Source organism: Aquila chrysaetos, chromosome 4 (assembly GCF_900496995.4).
Source record: "Aquila chrysaetos chrysaetos chromosome 4, bAquChr1.4, whole genome shotgun sequence".
Classification (NCBI taxonomy): domain Eukaryota; kingdom Metazoa; phylum Chordata; class Aves; order Accipitriformes; family Accipitridae; genus Aquila; species Aquila chrysaetos.
The window spans coordinates 72,623,455-72,648,227 of NC_044007.1; positions in this window are offsets into that span (position 1 = coordinate 72,623,455).

Consider the following 24,773-nt stretch of genomic DNA (forward strand, 5'->3'; position numbering starts at 1 on the left):
TGGAGACGAACCGCAGTGGATCTGCAGTCCCTGAGCATAACTTCATTTCACTGAGAGAAGCCGTACTTCTCTTTTTTTTTGTTTCACATTTTCCACAGGGTAAGGAAGGACGTGCCTCAACGGTAACTGTGGTTCAGCTGACACCTGGCAGCGCTGCCTGCAGTAACACAGCCTCGCGTCCGGACACTACAGAAGCTTACGTTCAGCAGCTGTAGGTGATTCAAGTTACTTCCATTATGGCTTACCCTCTGAAATGGAAATGGTAGTTTAGTGTCTAAGCATAATTTTAGATCATTCTATTGACTGTAAAGCAAAAGTGATCAAATCCTCCCTGCATGACTGCTCACACCTTTTGAAAAGAGGTATGGCTGATGTTCCACTTTCCATCCCTCTCACTGTTCTGTGACCAGACTCATTGACTTGAAGTAATTCATACAGCACAGTCAATTTTAGCTAATAGGTCTTTAGTTCGCTGAAGGGATCAAACCTTGTTTAGTTTAGTGCATACAAGGTGGGGTTTTTTAGCAATTGATGCTAGTAACCTCATAATGATTTTTTTGAAAATCGGGGCAAGTCTTCCAAGATGCTCAGAATTCCTTTAAAGTTGGAACCAAGACACATGGCTGTAATCGGGCAGCCCAAAGCACATGCACTTCTGTGAGAGCTCCTTAACTCTCATTTGGGTTTTTTTAGTGGTTTTAATGTGCAGATACAGTGTTTGTTTTTATTAAGTGAAAATAAGTAGTTCTGTTCAGCACTCATAGCAGATAAAGCTTTATAATGATGTAGCACCAGTGAAGCAGCCTAATTGCTCAGTCTCAACTGTTCCTTCAAAGTAGTTCAGGAGGTATGTGTCCAATATTGTTCATTAATATTTTGGGGGTGGGAGGGTAGAGAATATGAGTTATCAGGCAGATACGTTGGCAAAAAATGTGCTGAAAGAAATATGTTACCGATGTATTTTGAGCTTGACCAGACATTTAATTTAAAAGAGATAATTGTTTCATTGTAAGAAGTCATCATCACTTACAAACTAAAAACTTATTCTTTGGAGAATTCAATTGGCTTGTTAATCTAAGCAAAGATCTTCTGGTACAGTAATTTATATTCTAGTAGATTGCCTTGGAGATTAATTTCTTTCACATACTGATGGCCTTTTTTAAAAAAAAAAAAAAACAAACCCAACTGTCTTTCAACCTCAGAACAGAGCTTTGCCTACTCAGGGCTGCAGTATTTGTTACAATGCCTCTGTCGCTTTTGAGGAGGACATGTACTGAATGTATGCAAGCCTCTGAAGGCCTTACACCTTCTCCATTCCCTCCTCAGTTCTGCTTGTTGCAATTTGTTCAGCATTAAAAAAAATTGCTTGGGAAGGGGTGGTAAAAGCCCCTCCATCAGATGGTTTCAGCTCTTAGCATTTAATTAAAATGTGAGAAGAAATCTCTGGCAAGTAGGTGGTTGCTACTTGGAAGATAAATCTGTTGTTTTGTTGGGACTGGTGGGAACTAAAGCTGGAAGAGTAGCCTTTACCATATATTGCATTTTTTCATCCATTCTGAAATAATTGTTGTTGTATGTGTTATAAATTGGAACAAAATTTTCTCTTAGGTTGGTTTCTAATGTATTTTTGAATATTTCCTCTCCCTGTTTAGTGAGGCCAAAGCAAACGACTGCTGTACGCACCGCCATGTCTGCCTATATCAAAATGCACTCTCCATGGATGTTTATGTGTATGTACACTCAAAGCATACAGTTCAGGTGCATTTATTTTGAGTAGATTGATGATGGTAAGAGACAGTTTTGTGAAGCTTCAGGTCTGGACAATTAGCTGTGAATATGTTTGCTTTGTAAGGTTGGAGTATCTTCCTAGACAGTGAATAGACACAGCAAATGCCTTCTGATTTGAAAAATCAGATCGAAACTTTCACTGAACACTGGTAAATTTTCCAAAGATTCCTTTCAACTCTTTTTATTCTTACTGCTTCAGAAGACTGTAGTTATACACTTAAGTTTTGCTTTTTAATTAAACTGCACTGAAAAGTAATAGTTGATAGGATTTTTTTTTTTTTTTTTTTTTTTTTTTAATTTCATGAACTTTCAAGTCCCTTGTTCACAAGGCAATTGCAGTCTTTTGGCTTTACTACTCATAAAAATAGCAATTGGCATTTTAAGAAAAAAACACCGTAGACATTCAACTACGTCTAGTTGACATAAATCGAAACACACAATGAATGATAACAAAGAAAATAGTATGAAGAATGAAAGTTCAGAAAAACACCAACGTGGTATCTCATGCTGCTGTATAAAATTTCATGCTGCAACTGAAATATATAATGTAATCCTAACATATCAAATGTAAAAAGAATTGAGCTTCCACATGAAACATTAAGTTTATTATTACCTTTGACTGAAGGATGTTTAAATCATTTCATATAGCTTTGTATCAAACAATTAATAGCTTTCTTCTACTGTCCCAAATCAGAAACTACTCCATGCTGATGACTTTTCACAAGGAAGTTCATGTTTCACATCATAGCAAGTATTTCTTTTTTTTTTTCTTTATATGAGGTAATCTTTAAAACTACAGTATTAATGCTGCCATTAATTTGTGCTGTGGTGGACCCTGACGACTTCTTTGAGGATCCAGTTCCCTGAAGTTCTGAGCATGCACGCTCGCAAGCGTTTTGGTCAAGTTGGTGGCTGCAAGTTGCTTTAAGGAAGACACAAGAAATGCATTTTGCAGGTGCGTAATGGCAGGAAACAGCTAATTCATGGCTCTGCTCGACTGCAGAGGGGTGTATTTCTCAAACTTAGAACCTGCCACAGGGGTTACTGATTTGGTGGCTGTAGTGGAGCACATAGCTTCATGTAGGGCTTAAACGATCTGTCTCAAGCAAACAAAGCCCCAGCTGTTCTAGGTCCTCCAGAGCCCTGTCTTGTAATGGGTTGCATGGGTTTCTGCTGCCTTGGGGCACAGAATAGCGGAGAAAAAGATAGGATGGGAGCCATGAAGCAAAGGAATAACATAACTTTCGTTTCCCAAACTCCCTCACCGGTCTTTTAGGCTCCTTATTTTATATTTTTAATTTCTACCAGGTCCCCAAGTGCTAAGACTAGAATGAGCTTGAGCGTAGGTCTGTAGGATAGGAGCACAGTCCCAAAGCGCAGCAGGAAGCCGAGAATACACACGAGTAGCACCGAGACCAGGCTGTGTATCTGGAAATGCCTGGAAGCAGCAACAATTACTGAAAGCTGCTAACGGAGACGTTGCCCTCGCTGTCACCCCATCCAAAACTGTGTTCATGACCACACGCAGTAGAGCTAATGGTCTGCCTGGCAGGAATACTGCATCAGTCCCCTGTTCAATTCACAACCAAAATGATGTACACTAGACTCTTCCACTGTTTCTACACCGTTGTTATAACTATAACAATCTCCTATAGCTATAAAAATCTCCATCCACTCCCTCAGCGAGTTCCTCTTCCCTTCAGTATAACTTGGTTTTAAACACTGAAGGTACTTGCAATGCATGCGGGTGAAAGCTGGAGTCCAAGTGTGTACCAACAGCTGTGTGGGGTGGTTTTTGTTTGTGATTTTTGTTTGGTTTTTTTCTTGTGGATCTAGAACAGTGCACAGACTTGCATTCTTGCTTCACAGGTGGAATCAAATCCTTATGCCTTAGATAACGAAAACAGGCTCTTTGCTTTGACTTTGCCTTTCTTACCAGAATCTAATCTTTTTTATTAATAAAAAATAAAACCAAAATTATCTTGGGCAAAAACCTGCTTCTGTTTACTTAAGAAGACGAACAGCAGAGAAAAGACCATTGTGATAAAACTTTAAGAACCTTTGGTGCTTTCATAATTTGTTGATAAGTATCTTTCAGCTGAAGCTGTCTGAAGTTTTAGAGAAACTCACATATAACCTTGGCTGGCCTGACTTAAGGCCTTTTCTTTTCTTTTTTTTAATGGGAGAAAAATGTTTGATTTAAAACCTTTGCATGACCCTACTGACCACATCTCTTTTAAAGTGCTGCTGTTGCTGACTACACACTGTGATCGTTCTAAGAAGATCACAGATCTTCTTAGATCTGTGGAGAGAGGTTAGGTTACAAATTTTGCATCTTAGTCTGTGTTTCTCAGTTTTCAGAAGTAAAAAATTTCTCTTCATTGTCAGGTCTGTGAATGTAATTGGGCTTGTTTAGAAAAGGCATGCTTTGGATAATTTGGCTTGTTTGAACTTCAGCAGTTTCTTGGGGCATTCACCCTTATGCTGGTGAGTTAAACTTGCCGCCCTCAGTCTGGGATTATGGATTGAAAGGCTAAGAGCATTTGATACAGAGATTTAGGAATTAATGAGTAACTAATGGTACAAACAGGTTCATGATCACCAGATTAACAAGCAGCACCACGACAAAGACGAATTTCCATATAATTCTCTTCTACCTCTGTTTTACGAACAGAGGTAACAACTGACCCGTTACAGTTTAAATAATAAATCTTTTCTAAGATGCCACAGTCAATGAGTTGTAATGATGTATATGTTTATAATTACTATTTAAGGGAGACTTTATCCAGGTAGGTTTATCTAACTAGGTGGATTTTCAAGAAAAGACCTAGCCTCAGTAGCTTCAGAATGCAAATTAATGATGGCAAAGTTAGGAGATGGCAGCTCTGCCAGCCAGAACCATCCCAGGGATTTTGGCATTGGACTGATGACAGGAAGGCTTTATAGGCTAGATGTCAAGGTAACACGTGTCCAGTGGGTGTCAAAGCATAGCAGTTCCCAAACAGCGTCCACATACAGGTTACAAGTGTGTGGATCTCCAAAAAAAGGACAAAAGAGTTGAATAATATTGATCGATAATTAAAGGGTAACTTCATTATTTTATGTTCGCTGGTTGGGAGTTTGCTACAGTATTTTGTGACAATGGGGATAGCGGTCTTGCAGTGAGAACAGTACGATGCTCCAAGAGGACTATGTGGTATGGGCTTCTGTTATAAGAGTTTGCTTAAATGTGATGCATTTCAAAAAAACAGTCTGTACAATTCAGAAAGGGAATCTAGATCTGATTTTTATCAAAGGAAGTAGTTGCTTAGATCCCTGTCAAAGAAAGGTTCTAAAAAAGTCATCTTTCCCTGGGGTGTTCGGAACTTTTTCTTGGTCAAGACCATTCAGTTCTACTCATTTCAGTTCAACCAGGTAAAAAAATCACAGCTTCCTGTTCAGATGTCTGAGTAAAAGCCTATAACCAGTATATATCCCCCTCAGGAAACATCAATGTCAGATATGCTTTAGATTTATTTTTTTCCGTTAAGTTAATAATCTACAGAATTTTTCAAAGAAATTCTGTTCTGTGAAGAGCAAGGCTATTGGCTTTTATCAAATGCTGGTTTTGCTGTAGACTTTCAAGAACTGAGACAGTGGCAGGGGAATTTAGAAGCTTACACACTGGGAATGTCAAATACTTTCTTGTATGCTTCTCAGTGGTCTGCAACTGACATGTAATAAGTTATTTCTTTGCTTTATGAAATACAGTTAGTAGATAGTTGTAGCTAGATTGTCATTGCTATACTATTGCAATCGTTCTAGCAGTGATTAGTCTACTCCCATTTTTCAGTACATCCTGACAAACCATAAGCTACCTGTACACTGTAAAGCCAATTTCTTTGTGGAGACTTAAACAAAAGATTTTTTTTGTCTCAAGGATGAAATATATTTGATTTTCTCTTTGGAGTATTGCCAATTATTCCAAATTGATGAAGTCCTATATGTTTTCCTAGCCATATTTATCTGAGAAATTGTCAGCCTTATGGCTATGTGTTCCTAATAAAACTACGGATATGTCAATTAATTTGAACTCTCTGCTTGCCATCACCACTGGTTTACAAGCATTAAAAAGCCTGCCTTCAAAGCACTTCTCTCTCTTATGAGAGCAAATGAATGTCCTGTGGTGACAAAAACTTCCAATAGATTTAATTCTCTGGTCAGAATGAGCTACCGTGCACTGGTAGTTATTAAGTAGCTAAAAGGAAATTTTTCAGTACCTGTACAAGAACACCAGATTTGCCTGTGCACTTTCAAATGTCATTACTCTCTTTATCTCTCAGGAATAAATATTTGAAGAAAATAATTTTGAGGTTAAGTTCTCCCAGCCGGGAGAAATCCACCATATCCATGGCCACAAAGCAAAGACACTCACTTCTTCCTAGATACAGCAGCTTATTTCTACGGTTATGTCCTGCTTTCAAAGTAGAAGTGCTCTGAATATTCATACAAATTAAATAAAATATGAAAAATAATTCTTTGGTTAAACCGAAATGATGCTTTCATAAAGGGGATTCCTGTCTTCTGGGCAGTCATGCACACGGCAAGTCTTGCCTAAGGAAATACTTCATTTTGATTGACCGTGAAGAATTTTGTTGACCTGGTAGACTCCTGTGAGAGCTGACAAACACCATGTCAAAATAACATCAAGATTAAAAAATTGGTAACACACACGGAAACTATAGATGGATTATAAACTAGTCAAGTGACTGTAGAAAGCATAAATGAGACTACTTGTTCTAGAAAGAATTGCAGTAGGTTCCTGTGGAGAAACTGTTCTTGGTCTGTCACAATATTGTTGATGTATATCAAGATAGGAAGAAAAATTGTAATTATTTGAAGGTTAAATGTAGTAACTCTCAGTATTTGCAATGACAGGTAGAAATTCCTTCTGAGAAATCCTGGTTACCTGTCAAACTGGTCTCATTTTAACAACGTATACATTAATAGAGCCAAATGTAAGGTGATGCATTCAGAATTATGTATCTGTTATGCGGATTATAATTTGGAAGCCAATGCCTCCTTAGAGAATTTATGGTTCGGCTTAGACATCTGACAGGATGAAAATTCTTGGTGTTGGATGATGGTTAAAACAAATACGATCCTTGGATGTGTAAAAAAGATAGCACCAGGTATATGTCTGTGACATTAATAGGAGAACTGAGAAAATAATTGGGCTAGTCCTGAGGCTCATGCATTGGAAAGGATGTTGGATAGTGGAAAAAGTTCTGAAACAAGAGAAAAGGGTGATTCAGGCCTGACAGATTTTCCTTCTAATGAAAGATTAAAGAAACTCAGTCTTTGGGGTTTAGCCAAGAAAGGGGTTATTGATGGTGGACTGATCAAACTGTAAGGAAAAGCAAATTTAAAAATCAAAGGGTACTCCTTTCAAGAAGGTAAAAATATCAGATGGCTGGAAGCTGATTCTAAACAAATTTGGACTAGACTTAAGGCACGTGTTTTAAGACTAATTAACCAATGGAAGAATCTCACTGATGAAGGTATTAATCATCCTCGAGGATTTAAAATCATTCATTACACTGTGCAGGACAACTGAGTTTCTGAATGAAAAAATCCTATGGCCCCTGTTGTGTAGGATGGAAAATAGGGGCTAGAACAACCCCTTTGTCACAGAATTCTGTGCATGCTTAAAATAGAGATAGTTTCATTCAGTTAAACCCCCTCATGTACTTAAAGCATCTGTAGCTGTCTGCAAAGATAAGCAAGGCCTGTTGTCTTGGCAGCTGCGAGATCAGCACCTGAAATTTCATGATAGTTCGTTGCATTCTACTGATCTTTGTCCTTTAATGTATCTTTTTATTATAACACAAAAATGGTGGTTACAAAAAGTGATTTCACTAGGGGTTTAGGAGTTGGAAATAGGTCCATGAGTCATGCTGAAGCCACATAAATTTTTCAGCTCTGTGTGGCTTGGCTTTGATGTTAGCTTGTTGACTTTTATGTTTTTCAAATACATATCTGTGATGTTGAGTGAAAAAACTTTCTGCTTTTTTTGTCTTGTTTTTAAAAAAAAAGTTGCCTTGCCTTGATCTCTCTTAACAGTAACGTTTGTTGCTTGTGGTGCTGGAAAATGCTGTCAAGTTTTCTCGATTGCTTAGGTGCTGCTTCATTTTCTTCCAGAGTCAGTACATTTTCTGGAATGACATGTAGTGTCCACTGATCCTCCAAGCATTAATTGCTCTTCAGTGAAGGAGCAATCTAATCCATAATGCTCTTGGTGCACGAGAATGACCTTGTAGCTTTGCCAAGTTGATAAAAGTATAGGAAAGTCCCACTGGCACCGCCTGTTTTTTTGTTGGCTTTGGGTTTTTTCTCCCTATGAAATCCAGTTCAGAAGAGGAACTGGGTAAACTGTTGCTGGCTGCAGCCTCTTCATCAGGCAGAGTTAAGTGATACTGAGGCATTGGTGCTGTTTTTGTTAAGAGACTGACCCTTTTCATGTAGTGTTTGCTCATGACTAATTTTTATCTTTAAAACCAAGTATTTTATAAAAAAAACAACAGTGGAACATTTTTGCTGATGCATGGAGTCCTTTGTGGAAAAAGATGGATATTTCTACTGCCAGACAGTTCTTTTTCTTTTACTTCTTTCCAGATGAGGATGTTTGGGTAACTTGTCAAGAGCAGATCTCAGCCTACTGAGAAGTGGGAGACTGTTGGTAATTGTTTATTTTTCACAGATAAAATGAGGTAGTGGGAAATGCCAGGTGGGTTAAACAGAATTGATATAGCTGTGCTTTCACTACAAACGGCGGGAGTTTAATCGGGTACTTCAGTAGCATCGGAGTCAAAACAGCGTACTAAGGGATTTTGAAAAATCCCACCCCGCACGCTTTGCATTGAAGAGGGAGGAAGCCATAGGCGCAGTGGTAGAAGGAATCAGGGATTTTGGTATGGAGCATGTTTTTCCTACGTGCTCTACCTATATACGGGATACATCATGCGTCTGCTACATCTATTTGTAGCTGCTACCACCAAGGCTGCTTCATCCGAAACAGACTTCGGGATGTTACCTCTCCTGTGGATAACGTGGATTTGCGGTAAGGTGATTTGGGTAGACCTGTTACAGGAGGTGAAGGAGCTGGCTCCCCTGGCTGCTTGCACTGCCTGAACTAATTGGCTAGTTAATGAGCTCTCACTTCAGATTATTTCCATAGAATCACAGAATCGTTTAGGTTGGAAAAGGCCTTTAAGATCGTCGAGTCTAACCGTCAACCCACCACCACCATGCCCACTACACCATGTCCTGAAGTGCCACGTGTACGTGTTTTTTGAACACCTCCAGGGATGGTGACTCCACCACTTCCCTGGGCAGCCTGTTCCAATGCCTGGCAACCCTTTCAGTAAAGAAATTTCTCCTAATATCCAATCAAAAATTTTTTTTTTACTAAAACCTTTTCAGCTTTGTGTAATACTGCCTTTTTTTTTTTTTTTTTTTTAATTATTTTTTAAAATCAACAGAGGCAAACAAAGCGTGGTGGCGGCCACCTCCTCCACACAGCCATTAAATGTGGACATCCCCCTCCTGGGTCTCCTCCGGATTCGTCTTTTGGCACAAGGGGCACCCTCGTGGGTTCTGTGGGGTTTTTGAATATCCTTTTTTGCCCACTGCAGATTGCATTTGCGGCTGCCTTTTCCCTGCTGAAAGGCTGAAAAGTAACCACGGCTCTGCTGACGGTTCTGGCAGCGCTGCTGCGGTAGCGTTTCCTCAGGCTCTGTCAGATGCTTGAAGCTTGGGGCTCTCATTCTGACCGCTGATGGTGTTGATTATCTTTTGGGTTTCGTTCCTCTTTTCCTTTGCTTTTGTTTGCCAACAAGTATAAGATACTGACGAGCAGAAGCTGTTATTTGTGTGTCGGTGTACGGTCACTCAGAGACACAAAATGGAAGCGCAGGCTAAAGGTCAGATCTGGAAAAGGAATTGGAATCTATATGCCCAATATCACAACTGCTATGCTGAACTATTGAGTTCATTTTAATCCTCGAGGCAGCTGAACTTTGCAGGACTACTGTTTTTATTACCGTGTTCCCCAAAACCTGTCCTTGGATGAGGCTAGAGGCCCGTCGGCTTGGCAGAGCTGAGCGGCTCAGGAACAGATGTGCACTGGAGCTCTCCCAAACCTGTAACTGGGTGTTGCTCCTCTGCTTCTGTTAAGTGCACGTACTCTCAGTAGTCCTGCTCTGCATGTCTGAATTTGGGCTGTTGGCCCAACAGAGAAGCAACTGCTATTGTATTCTAAAGCGCAGCCAATTTCAGCATTATATACGGGATTTTTTTTTTCCCCTTGTAAATTAGCCTGGTGGCTTAAATGTTCATTGGGGATGCAAGTTCAGCTTACTTTTCTTCCTGAGAGCAGCCGGTGTGGAAGAGGATACTGATTCCTTGCTGCTGCTCTAGTAGCAACTTCATACAAAGTAAGCGAGCTTGTTTTTATACCGAGGCTGCTGCTCAACTCTGTTTTAATTGCTATTTAAATACTCGGTGTGCAACGGAACAGCTTCAGCTGAGAAAGGAAACTGCCTTCCTAGCTCTAGATGGAGGAAAGTGAGGAGGAAAGAGTAATGTTTTAGTCTCTGTAGGCAGAAAAGAGTATTGAACCCTCTCAGGCAGGTGTTCAAACGCTTGACAGTTGGGTAAAAACGGGCTGGATGCAACTCTGTTTCGGCTGCTTTATAAGAAAAGAGTTATTCCCTGCTGGTCTCCATCAGAAACATGCTTTTAGGACAAGGACCCAAGCTTTTAGTCCTAAACCAAAAGAGCGTTGCCCCAGTTTTGTGTAGGTGCCAAGTGTTGTGGGTTTGTGAGGTGGGGTTTTTTGGTAGCGGGGTAGGGGCCGCAGGGGCGGCTCCTGTGAGGAGCTTCTAGAAGGTTCCCCGGCTCCAGGTGGGACCCGCCGCTGGCCCGGGCCGAGCCCGTCAGTGAGAGTGGTAACACCTGTGGGGAACAGGTTTGAGAAGGGGAACCTGCAGCCAGTGAGGGGAGTGGGGTGTGAGAGGAACCCCTCTGCAGGTGCCGAGGTCAGGGAAGGAGGAGGGGATGCCCCCCCAGCCCGCGGTGAGGCGGCAGGCTGTGTCCCCCAGCCCACGGAGGGCAGCGGGGGCCCCCCAAGATGGCCGCCGCTCTGTGGTAAAGCCCGCGCTGGAGCAGCCTGTGCCTGAAGGACTGCAGCCCACGGAAAGGACCCCTGCTGGAGCAGTTCATGAAGGACTGCAGCCCGTGGGAAGGATCCATGCTGGAAAAGTTGGTGAAGGACTGTCTCCCGCGGGAGGGACCCCACGCCAGTACAGGGGCCGAGTGAGGAGGAGTCCTCCTCCCCCTGAGGAGGAAGGAGCGGCAGAGACAAGGTGTGATGAACTGACCCCAACCCCCATTCCCCGTCCCCCTGCACTGCTGGGGGGAGGAGGTGGAGAATTTGGGAGTGGAGTTGAGGCCGGGAAGAAGGGAGGGGTGGGGGGATGGTGTTTTAAGATTTGGGTTTAGTTCTCATTATCCTTGTTTTGATTTGACTGGTAGTAAATTAAATTGATTTTGTTTTTTTCCCCAAGTTGAGTCTGGTTTTTGCCCATGACCATAACTAGTGAGTGATCGCTCCCTGTCCTTGTCTTGACCCACGAGCTTTTCTTTATATTTTCTCCTCCTCATCCCACCGGAGGGGGAGGAGTGAGTGAGCGGCTTCATGGTGCTTTGCTGCTGGCTGGGCTTAAACCACGCACCAAGCGAGGTTGCTTAAGCACCAGTGAAAATGGATGTAAAACATATCTTTGCCATAAATGTCCAGTAGGTAGTGCTCAGAGAACGTCTGTCTGTGTTGAAGGAGAATGGAAGAAAAAAAACCTGAGGGCATGCTTCTGAATTCTGTAGGAGTTGTCCATTTAACTTGCTATTTCCAGAACATCTGCTTAGTAGGTTCCTGAACGGGTTAGAACTTAATGAAAAGCAGATGCTGCTCTTCAAATAATAGCCATTTCTCTGAAAAGCAGTGGCATCGTAGCATTGGCTGTGTAGTATACCCCATTTTCAGCAGTAGATGTATTTTCATGGAAGAGTGAACCATCTTGAAGCAGGGTGAGACTGCACAGTTAAAAATGAAATTCCTAATGAAGATCTACTTGGCAGCTTACGTAACAGAAACTTGTCAAGACCTTCATGTTTAGCAGGTTCTGATGTTGCTGTTGGCAGCTGCACTGATGACCATGTTCTTTCTAGGAGCTGCAGTTCTCTGGAAAAGACAATCATCTTGCAAAGACTTTTGATGTTTCAAAATGAAGTTTTAATTAAAACAGGAAGTGAAACCATAGGAAAACAGCACAAAGTGAAAATGCAAAAATTTCCCACCAGAAATGGCAAACTAAAAATGTGTTTTTCCTGAAAACTAAATTTAGAGTTGCTTTTATCTGTCATTGACCAAGTTTCAGAAACTTTTTTTTTTTTTCCAAGCTGAATATTGAAGCGATGTTTGTGTTGAACCTATAATTAGCACTTGAATATTCCTCACCAGTTATCCAAAATGTTTGCTGGGAATTGTCACGTTCCTGTGGGGAAAAAAAAATCAGTTAAGCTTCTGAGAGAAGGATTACTACCTACACAAAATTTTTGGTTGTCCCAAGTTCAGAGGATATGGAAAAAAAAAACAAAGTCGTCCAGCAGAGAAAAATGTACTGCTGGCATGTTGTGGGGCACACCAGATTAAAATATAAATTTTGTCTTATCGTCAGCAACAGACAAAAGCTGTGGAAGAATGTTTCTTAGTAAGCTTCTTGTTTCCTGCAGCGGAAAGTCAGAACCCTCATTGATTCTGCTCTGAGAAGTCCTTTCTGATAAGATCCTAGGGATTATTTTGGGTCTGTTGATCTTCAGGGTATCTTCTTTGTGTGTCCTTATGATGACTCCATTAGGGAAATGTTCCTGTAAGCTCAGGGAACAGCACCAATGCCAGCCCCAGGCAGTTTTACTGTGTATTGCTATAGTGGCTGTTCAGCATGGGAGAGATGCTCTGCGTACAGCTTCGTACTTAAATGACAGCCTAAAGCAGATTCTGAGGAAAGAAAGAAGTTTCAAGACTTTACGCTTGCTTTATTCCACCTTGATCATTTTGACCTAGACTAATACTGTGTGGTCAAGTACAGAAAGAGTTTAAATATGCTAGTCTGGACTGTAGTGAGCAGTAAGGAGGAATACCTACGTACTATGAACTAACAAATTATTCAAGACTACCTTCCCTTTCAGACCAGTCTGGAACAGTAGCTAAAATAAGTTTTTAGGCAAACTGTAAAAAAAAAAAAAAAAACCAAAACAAAAAACCAACCTAGAAATTAAATATGATTAGTTATGTGTGTTACGTGGAGTTACTGGTAAGCAAAGGTTGTAGGCACAGCATATGATTAGTGCAATGGTTGATATGAAATAGTGTAACATGATTGGTTATAGAAATGTGTATTTGAGAAATATGCACAGACTTCAGTAAATAGAGGGATACAAGTGATGTTGTGAGAATTATTTTAAGGCTTGTGTTTAATGTGCACAGTCCTTACTGCTAGTCAATATTATCACTTTCTGATAATGTTAATCAAAGGCTACCTTAGTTTGTAGTTGTGGTACATTTTTCTCCTTAACAGAACGGTGCTGCTGGGGAAACCAACATCGTCTTGGAAGCGAAAAGATACTAGATCAGCAAAGCAACAAATAGGCTTTGAACTTCGTAAACGGAAGTTTTTTTTGCATAAAGGCATTGCTACCGATCCTATCCTTAGCTTACAAATAGATTTGAAAAAAAATTGATTTAAATATACTGTTTGTTGTAGTAGTTTACCAAGCAAAGAATTTCCAAGTCTACTATATAATTAATATACTTCTTTAATCCAAAAGCTTTTGTAAAATAGGGACTCAGCAGTGACCTTAGAAAATAAAGGTAGTTCCTTTGGTTCAGGAGAAGTGTGGTTTGCAAAACTGGTCCGTCTGCATTGTTAGTACAAACAGTAACTCCAAGGAAAAGATCCTGATTTGAAGTGAGTTTATCTAATTACTCGCTGCGGTGTGAGAAACTGTATTATCTTTCTAATGTGTACTGTAAATACCTTGGGAGAGATGTGTTGCATTTGCATATATTACAGTTTTATCTCATTGACACTTGATAAATAATAACAATCTCATGATCTTCAGTGTTAGCAAATTGTTTCATCCTGTGAACAGCTGAGTATCCTATACTCGTCAGGTGCAATTACTGGCTAACTCTTAAGCCAACAGTATTGGAGAAACTGCTACTTTCAGTGGATTATTTCAGAATTTAGTATGCAGTGCTGTCAGCAGACTGATGCTGATGTAAAGTAAGGCTGTTATTTCTTGGGGAAAGTACCTATATTGATTTGCTTTGTCTTAGCAGGAACTTGGAAGACTCTGTTGTCTGATGCGTAATTAACATCTGAAGGTAAAGGTCACTTAAAAGCTTTAGCATTTAACAGATAATGCTGGCGTGCATTTGGGTCATTTTTTATTTCTTGTCTTAAAAAAAGTATTTTAAAAATCTAAACTATGGCTTTCACGTATGTAATGGAGCTGGCAGCTGTTCAGTCTACTCGTATGCAACTTTTCATATAGACGCATATATTCCCTTGGCAGCTGAACATTTCTACCCCAAGTTGTACATTTTTCATAGAAAATGTGACACTGCTGCCAGTTTCATTCTTAAGTCTGTCAAAGAAAGGGTACTTAACTGTTTTCATTGGATTTTCAGCAGTTGCTGTAACTTTTTAGTGCTCTGGTTTGTACTGTGTGTCTTGTCTTTGGCCAAAAGAAAGGAAGAGACACAAAGGAGAGAAGACATGAACTGCTTGGTAGGCGTTTTTGAAACGGTATAGGAAAGTTTCCTTTTGAGTAGGATACTCTCTGGTTACCTTTGGAGAGCTTAGCTGTGTCCTGAGGAAGACAAGTTAGGAATCCAGAGACTACAGATGGCCCTGTAAGGAAAATAAGTCAGAGCAAGATTGTACATGTCTAAATGTGATTTAGCTGGATTTATAACAAGGAAATATAAAAGACGACATTGACTTGCGTGTTTATACGTACCGTTGAAGAAAGGTCCACCTGAGATGAGAAAGGGTGTTCTTCAACCATTACTTTTCCTAAGCCTGAGCAGAATCCTAGCCTCTGCTTGAGCCTGGCGGTGGGGGAGAAGTTCTTGCGCAGGTAGGTAGTGCTTGAGACGCAGGCTACAGATTTCTGCTTTTGTCTCTAACAATTAATTTAAGCGGTAGAGAAATTCTGTAGCCACAGAGACCCCAGCCTGTTTGATGACGGGGGTGTAGGGGGAGGGCAGGGATAGAGATATTTGCCTTTTTCCTCAGTCTCTGAATCCAGTTAACATGGAGTTGTCTAGTCGCACTGTCAAGGCCAAGCATTCGGGATTGGGACTGAGTTATGACATTTCTGCCTGTCTCCGTGTGTGCTCTTAGCCCCGGGGCAAATGCAAGGGAAGTTGATTTAATAAAAGGTGTTTCAGCAGAGTTGCCTTACCTTGCATTTTCCCTGGTATTAGAGCATGCCCATCAGCTATTTTCAGTGCTCATAGGACCCATGGTGGCTTGGTTGCGTGTCTGAGCCCTAAGGTGTCACCCCTGGAAAAGACAGGGGAAAAATGTATTTTGCATGCATAGCGAAGCACAGAAATATAAATGTTTTATGCCGTAACTTTGCATTATAATTTCTGCTTTAACAGTAATAGAGGGGCAAAGTTAAGAAACCACTGGATTTACTTTGTAATAGTTAGATTTTAAAAGTGTAAAACTTAGAAAAGTCAGAATTTTTAAAATACTGTTTGCAATGTTCCCCGTGAAGTCTAAATGCTGTTATTTAGAAACTGTGTGGTGTGCCCTGTGAGACTTGACTTGGAGCTGGTAACATATATCATTTGTGTACAATAATCCTGAGGTCTCAGTAATGCTTTCAGAAAAGACAGATTTCAGCCTTCAGCAAAGGGGTGTCCTGAGGTGCAGGAGAAAGGGGAACCCAATTGAATTATATGTTAAATTGTCTTGGTTTCCTCTTGCCTTGTTATGCTACTGCAAGAGATCTAAGGGCAACAGGGATCAGACGATTTTTTTTTTTTTTTTTTGCATTCTTTGCAGTGAAATAAGAAAACATTTTTTAAATATCAAGTATGTTTATCCAAAATAATAAAGTAATTTTTTGTATTGGATGAGCAAACAGCTGGAGGGCAGCGTCCAAGGAATATCATAGCTGTTGTGTATTTGTGCCTGCATTGCAGAGAGGGTAAAGAATTTCTTCAGCTTTAGCTGAAAAATCTGAAGTGATAATTACATCTGTGTGTTTATCAAACATCTGCAAATTTTTCCATTTCGGTGAATGCAGCTAGTGCCTACAACTGGTTATTTGTAATCATCGGTTTGAATCAGTGTAATGAAGAGCATAGATTTTTAGAGTGTAAGTATGCAGTTTGCTGTCGTTGAGCTAATCGAGTTACATGCTGCCTGACGAAATGTCAGCCAAAAGGTACTTCAGTCCTGCTCTTTCTCTGTGGGGGGAAATCATCCCACAATCACTCCAGAATTTTTTCCCCTTCCTTGGGAGCTTCACTTTTGGTATAAGAAACTGTGGGTTTTGCAATCAGGGTCTTTGTTATTTTGTTTTAACCTATTTACTGGATAGCCTGACTCTTCATTTAGAACAGGTTTTAAAGTGAAGTAGTGGATCAATGCATTTGAAGAAGAATGATTTGTTCCTAATTTTAAGTTATTGAAGTTGCATCTAGATAATGAAATTTGTGTTGAGATTTTCTATATAAAGATTTTAGTTTTGAGAAAATTTTATGGGTGAGTTACAAATACCCTTCACTAGAGATTATATAATGGAACTGATAGAAATGGAAAAATGGTAGAAATTCCTCTAATTTATACTTTTGTGTTGTTTTTTTTCCCCACTATGCTGTAAATTTTCAAAACTTTTATGACATGAATATGTCTCAAATGTCTTTTCTCTTCCCTCAGCTGATTTGATTTCCATTAGGATGAGCTGTTGAGTGCGAAGCTGCCTGTCATCTAGCTGTGATATAAGTGATCCTTTCACAGTAATTTACCAGCACTGTGTCAGAACAGAACTTAAAAATTCCTTTCCTTCTAAAATGAGGGTCAGCAGCTTTCAGTTTTAAGGAGAGGGAGGAATTCAAGGTGCAATCAATGAATTAAGGGAGTTTTTGGTTAGTGATGAAATTAGTAATTATTGCCTGATGCAAAAAGCTTCAGTGCAGGTTAGCTGCTGTGTAAATGCTGTCTGCAGTATGCTCCAGTCGAAGGCTTGTGGAGCATGGGAGATGAAGCTGGTATGGGTTTCTTAAGATGAACCTTGCTCACGAGGGAAATAAAGCTAGCAAACTATGGTTCCGAGTCCATGAAGTGCAGTAAATCATCAGGCACACAAGTAGACTTCTCTCTGCTTCCCTCTTGCTCTGTCTGAAAAATTGTGCAAAAGCAGAACTGTAGCAAATCAAAAAAGTATCCGAAAACATTTCATACTCCACTTTTGTGAATGGATTGAATGGATTTTTGAGGAGGTGCTGTGGAAGAAAACCAAATCACTGTTCAGTATGTCTTTCATGAAGAGTTAAACTTGCTCTAGAGATTGGAGTTTTTTTATACAAGTGCAAAGTATAGTTAAAGCTATATAAATACACTAGATCTATTTTCTTATTTAAAGAAATTTTTTCTCTTAGTATAAAAGATGGTTTTTGCCTAATTAGGTACAGTGCAATTACTATTTCATATTGATTTTAAAATGTTCAGTAGAATTTAAATAAGGAATATGCAAGAAGAATTTGAGAGATTTAAGTAACTTAAGCGATAATGTAAACAAAAATTTAAAAAACCCTAAACAAAGAAAATGCTACAACAAACCTCACCATAAAACATAAGGATGTGAAATTCTGCAAATTTTAGCCGAGTTAGAAACTCTATTGTGGCAGCATCTGTGATACACGGTGAACACATTCCACAGCTGGAATGTTTCATCCGGAATGGATTATCAGATTCCTTAATCTTAAAACTTCAATTTCTTTTACATGAGGACTTGTCAGACGGGAATTTGTATAAAGATTGAAGTAAATAAGTCATCTACCATTTAAGAACAACTTAGCAAGTTTCGAAAGATTAAAACCAGATAGGAGTCCGTCAATTTAAATACGTTCAGCGCAGCAGACAACTTCAGTTTCCCAGAATAGATAGGTGACGTGAGGTTAATTGCATCTGTACTGTCTTTAAGCCTTGATTTTTCTATACATTGTGAAGGAGGAGGTATATATGAGGGTGGAAATAAGATTTGATTTTGATAAGGTTTTCTTTGGAATCAATTAAAGCTGATAGATTTAAGAAATACAGAGAGAAACACCCCAAGCCTGTCTATGCTTCTGAGAGTCTGTAAGTGTAAGTCCTTCATGTGTATTTTGACGCTCTGGGCCTAACTGTTTGTCATGAGGCACAGGCTTTGCATTTTTTGCATAGTTAGCCACATTTTTTTTTTTTTTTTCCCCTCGGGCTTACGTATGTGACAGCTGAGATGTGGTCTCTCCCTGGTCAAGTGAGCCTTAAGAACCAAAATTTTTAAAAGTCTTCAGAAGTACCTAACTCCAGTGACCACCCGTTTGTACATTCTAGAATTAGGCTGGGTTGTGCCTTGGCTGTGGGAGAAAGGATGCAGTAGAGTCACAAGAAATGAAAAAACTCTTCATGCGTACTTCTAGTTTTAGCAGTATGTATTCATGCGTATAGCTTAATGCAGTTTTCCTAGCAATAGAGTGGCCTCAGCGTGAGCTTGCCTGCATATAGCTAGTCTTTGATGCCTTGTTGCACATGCATTTGTGTTTGTTAAAACCCTTTATGCAGCTGTAGATCTCAGTTCTGTGAACTTCTAAGCACCTGCAACCGGGGGAGTTCAGTAGCAGCCAGGAGTTTTTAGCATTCAGGAGGTCAAGCCCTCTGTGGCTAGTTCCCTGGTGAAGGAAGATGCACAAATGTGTGAACACAGCTTACATATGATGTGAAACTATTTAAGAGTTAGGTATTAGTCATATTGTGTATTATTAACATAAGTGTTCAGAGTTAATAGACATACTAATTTTGGGAGCACAGTCACTGTAACTTCTTGTAAAACTTGGTTTTGTTTTTGAGAAAATGTAGGCACAAATCCAGTTTGTGAGGTAAACAGAAGGTTACAGAGAAAATAAGTGTGCATCTTCATAAACCTGAGGTATTTCTTCATTTGGAATGTGGAAAAATGTGATATTTAACTTATGTAAAGTGTTTGTGACTTTATTCTCTATTCTGAATGCTTCGCGATGATCCAATAGGCACTGTGGATGATTTGCTCCTGCCAACATCTCCAGAGTAGATAGGACTCTCAGGGTGATGTTAAGTTTAGGTGGAAGAAGCCTAATGCTTTCAGGCAAACACTTCAGTTACTAATAAAAAAACTCCCTGCCACAAACAGTGACAATCTAGTGACACCTTCTAGAAGCTGGTACAGAATGTTCTGATGGAAAATAAATTCACTAGCCAGGGCACACAGACTCTTGCAAATGAATCACCACTGAAAGCATGTGTGTTTAACAGAGTAGCTATCCAAGTTGATGTTAATAGCGAACATCAAGGCCTTTAAAATTCTTAAATCCACTTCAGTGGATATTGATTTGGGTAATAAGAAGTATTTCCGTAGGGAAACACTTGATAAAAGAGCTTAAGGCAAGGGGAAGTGATTCTGCACTGCAGTGAATGTGAAGAAAGAGTGTTTAACCAAAGAGCTATCTCTGTGATCAGCTGTGTTTCTAATTTTTTTATGCTGCAGCATCTGAAGTGTTTGAATACCTCCCCTGGAGTCTGCAAGCACCGCTGTCATCAGGGTGATTCTGCCCTTGACAGGAGAAAGGCTGCTGCTGTTTCAGGTGTGACTGCAAATTCAGCTTCCCGAGCTCAGCTGGGAGAAACGGGCAGAGCATGTCAGCCCGTGTATAAAAACAAGGCTGCGGGGTCTGTTTTTCGGAAAAGGCTCTACCTCTGTGAGCAGGGGCTGCGAGGGCACCGAGGCATTGTGTGGTTCTGCGAGGGAGTAACACGCCCAATGGCAGAGCTGTGTGCCAGGTTCTTCCAGCACCCCCAGACCTTCAGGTCTGGAGGTCCGGTCTGCCGCCGCTCTGACGATGAGTGGCAAAAATTAGGAATCGTTACGGACGGACCTTGCCTCAAGTTTAGACTGCCTTTTCCAGCAGACAAGGGATCAGTGACAGATTTTCTTACGAAGAAGAGTGACTTCTCAGTTTATCATGCATGTGTATATGGACTTGTGCGTTAGTTTGGTCTTAAGATACTTAAATTAGAGCTAAACAAAAGTACATCCTTTTCTGTCAACTCTCACCTTCTATTGCACTCTAGATCTGCTTGATGTTTTTCAGATGCAAGGTGAGCGCTGCCCCTGAGGCCTCTTCGGTCCATTTTGTGCAGTTGGAACAAGTCAACGATTTATTTGAGGAGGGTGAGGACAGCGTTACTGAAAGCAGAGATAGAGGTAAACTCAGGAGGAAGCATTTCTTTCGTTCACCCCCTTTCAGTGTTCATTGGCTGTTACTCAGTGGCCTGAGCATGGGCTTTTTTGTTCAACAACCCCCATTTGATTTGCATTCTGAACCTATTGATCTGCCAGGTGTTGTGATGGCCCCTATTCAGATCAAGATGACTTAAAAGGGTCTGAGGATGTGGGATCTGAGGGAAGGTGAACTGAAGCTTGGTGGGAGCACTGCCCAAGGGTGCAGCAGGGGAGACCTCATGGAGTTGTGACTGAAAGGGGTGAGTAAAACGTCAGTGTAGTGGAGTGTAAAAAAGATTTCTGCAACACCAGTTTTGGTACACTTCTGGTGTGCCTCGACTGTGTGGTTAAGGCTGGGCATGTTGCAAAAGCACTTTGATAATAGAGTTAAGGGATAAAGTGATGTGGCAGCGGTGGCAGGGGGCAATATGGGATTATTTTCAGCATGTCAGCCAGATGAGAGAGAAGTGGAACAGGTCTGGAGATCGGAAAGGAGGAAACAGATACAGAGCAAGAGACAAACTGTGGTGGGTTGACCCTGGCTGGAGGCCAGGTGCCCACCAAAGCTGCTCTATCAGTGCCCTCCTCAGCTGGACAGGGGAGAGAAAATAGAACAAAGGGCTTGTGGGTCAAGATAAGGACAGGGAGATATCACTCACCAATTACCGTCACGGGCAAAACAGACTTGACTTAGGGAAAATTAACTTAACTTATTACCAATCAACCAGAGTAGGGTTATGAGAAATAAAACCAAATCTTAAAATACCTTCCCCCCACCCCTTCCTCCTTCCCAGGCTCAACTCCACTCCCGAATTCTCCACCTCCTCCCCACCAGCAGTGTAGGGGGACGGCGAATGGGGGTTGGGGTCAGATCGTCACATGTTGTCTCTGCTGCTCCTTCCTCCTCAGGGGGAGGACTCCTCACTCTTCCCCTGCTCCACCGTGGGGTCCCTCCCGCGGGAGACAGTCCTTCACCAACTTTTCCAGCATGGATCCTTCCCATGGGCTGCAGTCCTTCACGAACTGCTCCAGCGTGGGTCCCTCCCCCGGGCTGCAGTCCTTCAGGCACAGACTGCTCCAGCGTGGGTCCCCCGCGGGGTCACCAGTCCTGCCAGCAAACCTGCTCCAGCGTGGGCTCCTCTCTCCACGGGGCCACAGGTCCTGCCAGGAGCGCAGGCTTCCCACGGGGTCACAGCCTCCTTCGGGCATCCCCCTGCTCCGGCGTGGGGTCCTCCCCGGGCTGCAGGTGGAGATCTGCTCCACCGTGGACCTCCCTGGGCTGCAGGGGGACAGCCTGCCTCACCGTGGTCTTCCCCACGGGCTGCAGAGGAATCTCTGCTCCGGCACCTGGAGCATCTCCTCCCCTCCTTCTGCACTGACCTGGGGGTCTGCAGGGCTGTTGCTCTCACATGTTCTCACTCCTCTCTCTGGCTGCAGTTTCTGTGCCCGCCGCAACTTTTCCCTTCTTAAATCTGTTCTCCCAGAGGCACTACTACAATTGCTGATGGGCTCAGCCTTGGCCAGCGGCAGGTCCAACTTGGAGCCAGCTGGCATCGGCTCTGTCGGACACAGGGGAAGCTTCTAGCAGCTTCTCACAGAAGCCAACCCTGTAACCTGCCCCCCCCCCCCCAAAAAAAAAACCCCCCTCACCACTCAAACCCAATACACAAATAAAGGATTTAGAAGTGGAAAAATGGAAAAGGGGTGGATTTTGTAATACCAGACCTTTTTTGAGTTATCCTTAGAACTGAAGAGCAGAGGCAAAGTTTGTGGGATATTTTATATCCGTCAGAATAAAATGTTTATTTTTTTAAGATGTATGTGAGATGCAGATGTGTTTTTGAGTGAAGTGAAATCCAGGTTTTGTATACAGCAAGTTTCAGTGTGATGAATCTCTAAACTTCAAGGTTCCTGAATTTTTCAGGAGGAGGGTTGAGGAAAGGGGAAGACTGACGCTATGTTTAGAATCAGTTAACTTTGATATGTTTTAAAAAGGGAGAGAAAGAAGAAAAGTCAATAAACTTCAAATAAGAGTCAAGAATTAATAGTTTACAGGATGCATCTAGGGTAGTCATATGCCAATCTTATTAGGGGAGCAGCTGCCTCGTATCTCTGGCAACAGCATAAGCTGACCATTACCTTGCGAAAAAGAACCTGGCTTTTGTAATTCTCTGTTTTATACGGTAGGGAAAAATGGGTTTTTGTTACAGGCTAGAGGAGTTAGGACCATCAGGAATACTTGGCTTTGAGCTTTCTGGAACCAGTATTGAACCTCAAGCAAAAATTGTCATCAGTTGTGGTATGTCTTTGTGTTGTAGTACCAAATACAATATTTAAGTGCATTTCAGTAAGCACAGAGGGCTGGACGCAGCTATGTTGCTGCTGTGAACAGGAGGGGAGGGAAGGTGGTGTAGATCTGTATAACAACTACTATCCCATGACCTGTATCCCACGACTCAGAATATATAAACGTTGCTGATGGGAGAAGGAGAAGGAGGGGAGGTGTGAGTTTGGGTTAGTCCTTGCCTGCAGGATTGTATCCGCAATAGGGAGTGATCAGTGCTTCAGTCTTCCACTTCAACACAAGAGGAAGACTTGGATGCCTTGAGGAATGCTATGAGATGGCATTTGATATGCTTCTTCAAAGGCAACAGTAGCCTGGGATGGGTAAGGCCTTTGAGGGTTTGTGAAACTGCTCTTTGAGGTCACAGGAGCAGATTGATTTTGTGACCTCATACTAAAAAAATCTGGTATGTACAAAATCTCTGTAATAGAGTTGACAGAAATAGAGATAGTCATGGAAGTAGAATGTAACAGATACAAGGTAAAAAAAAAAAAAAAGTCAGTAAGAAAAGATCCAGCCCAAGCAATTGCATTTCTTCCATTCCTAAGGCAGGCATTGTTACCCACTCTTGTGATTGTAATGTCACAGTGGTTGTCGGGGTTTTGTTTTTTTTTTAAATAAAATATCAGCAGCTGAAAACAAAGAAAATAAGGTTTGAGAGTATGCTTGAAAGTGACCTAGGGAACCTAGATAATGGCAGTTGTAAATTGAATCCAGCTTTGGGGTAAGGAATGGAAAAATCATTCTACGTTAGTTTAATGATGTTTTAAAGCACTTGAAGTTGGCAGTGTGACATACATCTTTGTGTCCGCTGTGTTGGTTACTAAGATTCCTCCAACTTGAATTTAATTTCCATTTCTGCCATTGCCTTGCCAGGTGATGCTGGTGAAACAATTTCATGTGTAGGGTTTGAGGGTTTTTTTCCACCTCCAAAATAAGAATAATGATACTTATCTTGCGTTGCAGTGCTTAATGGCCTACTGATGAAAAGGAGTATAGGTGTGAGTGGGAGAATGGAATGAGTATTGGTTGTAATTTTTCCACAAGTGTAGAAGTAGCCTGACTTGCATCCCTATTGGTATTGAAAACTCCCTCTGCTTTTGGTAGAACATTATGGTAATATCTATAGTAAATGCCCCGTACATTTGTAGCAGTTGACTAAGGGGATCTGGGTAATTTAGGCACCTGTGTTAGGTGATGAGCTTCCTCTCTGTATGTTTGTAAATATGCCATGCAATCTACTTTTGCCTTCATGTTTGATCTATACCCGGGGTAATATGCATAGCGTAATGGCTGCTTCCAGTTGACTACAAAGAGCATCTTCAAGCACAGTTCTGTGTATCTTCCTTTCCCAGGCAGTGATGATAATGAGAATTTACAAGCAACATTACAATTAATAAAATACAGGCATTATAATGAACAGTCCTTAAATTAATCAGCGTATTTCAATCTGTATATGGCTCATGCTTTTCCATGGATCGGTTGGGCTTTCCTGTGAGAGCAATGTTGCTTCTCTTTGCTTACAGGTTTGCAAGATCTGGCTGTTGCTTGTTTGAGACCTTTCTGAGTCTTAGAGCCCTTTATCTTTCATCTTGGGTTGTCACCTGATTCTCCAGACATGTCCCTTTTTGATGACAACTTTACAGGGTACTCTAGTTGTCTGATTTTTTTTTTTTTTTTTTTTTTTTTTTTTTTTTTTTTTTGTAACTGCTGTTTCCTCTGCAAGTTGTGCTCTCTATTACTAACCTGACTTGGTGGCAGCTCATGGGACTCCAAATTACAGCGACTTGCTTTTCTCTTGCTTGTCTCTCGTCTTGAATGTTTGTAGAGCCCTAATGTGTTTCTCACAACACATTCTTATTTCCTGTTGAACAAAATGCCAGCAGCTCCCAATACAAGCATCATTCCTGCTGTTCAGACCTTAGAGGCTTCTTTTTCTGCTGACACACTTCCTCAGACTTCTTTCCTTTATTTGTTTATTCACCATCTAGGTTCGAACATG